Source organism: Gossypium hirsutum, chromosome A13, assembly GCF_007990345.1.
Source record: "Gossypium hirsutum isolate 1008001.06 chromosome A13, Gossypium_hirsutum_v2.1, whole genome shotgun sequence".
Classification (NCBI taxonomy): Eukaryota; Viridiplantae; Streptophyta; class Magnoliopsida; order Malvales; family Malvaceae; genus Gossypium; species Gossypium hirsutum.
Genome location: NC_053436.1, coordinates 29,199,742 through 29,200,866, shown reverse-complemented (window position 1 = coordinate 29,200,866; position 1,125 = coordinate 29,199,742).

The following is a 1,125-nucleotide window of genomic DNA, read 5'->3' as shown; positions in this document are numbered from 1 at the left end:
TCTTGTTGAACTATACTACTGTTTGACAAGTACACTTGCCTTAATTGTGATAATAAGTTAGTCTCAAGAACGATTCATTTATAAATCTTTAAAACCTGTTACGAATATCATGCAATCAATAAGGCTACAACCGTCCAAGGCATAATATCATGGGCAATTTGCAACATAAACACCTCATATTAAAAAGCCACTAAAAATTTAGCCTTTATGATTTAAATTATCAAATTTTCAATTTACGCGATTAAGTCCTTTTTATCAAATTACGCACACAAACAATTAAATTTTCGTACGAAACGTTCACACATGCAAATTCACATATAATAAACACGGAAAAATATTTTTCTGACTCGGATTTGTGGTCCCAAAATCACCGTTCCGATTAGGGTCTAATCGGTCTGCTACAACTCTCCCCCCTTAGGGATTTTCGTCCCCAAAAATCTTACCGGTGAATAGGTTCGGATAACACTCTTTCATTGTATCCTCTGGCTCGCACGTTGCTTCCTCAACTCCATGTTTATCCCACAGTACTTTAACCAACAAAATTTTATTATTTTGTAACTCTTTAATTGCATGAGCCAAAATATGAATCAGTTCTTCCTCGTAAGTCAAATCTGAATGAATCTCAATCTCTGAGACTAATCACATGCAAGGGGTCGGATCTATATCGTCAAAGCATCGAAACATGAAGTACATTATGGATCTTTTCCAGCTCAGGTGGTAATAGCAGTCTATACGCAACCGGTCCAATCCTCTCTATAATCTTGTATGGTCCAACAAATCTCGGACTCAATTTGCCTTTACGACCGAATCTGATTATTTTCTTCCACGGTGAAACTTTCAAAAACACTCTATCCCCGATCTGAAACTCTATGTCTTTACGTTTCAAATCTGCAGACGATTTCTGACGATCTAATGTTGTTTTCAAACTTTCATGGATCACTTTCACTTTCTGTTCAGTTTCTCTAATCAAATCGACCACGTGTATCTTATTTTCACTGAGCTCAGTCTAGTACAAAGGTGTATGACATTTACGACTGTACAAAGCTTCGTAAGGTGCCATTTTGATACTCAATTGAAAGCTATTATTGTATGCAAATTCAATAAGAGGTAGATATCTTTCCCACG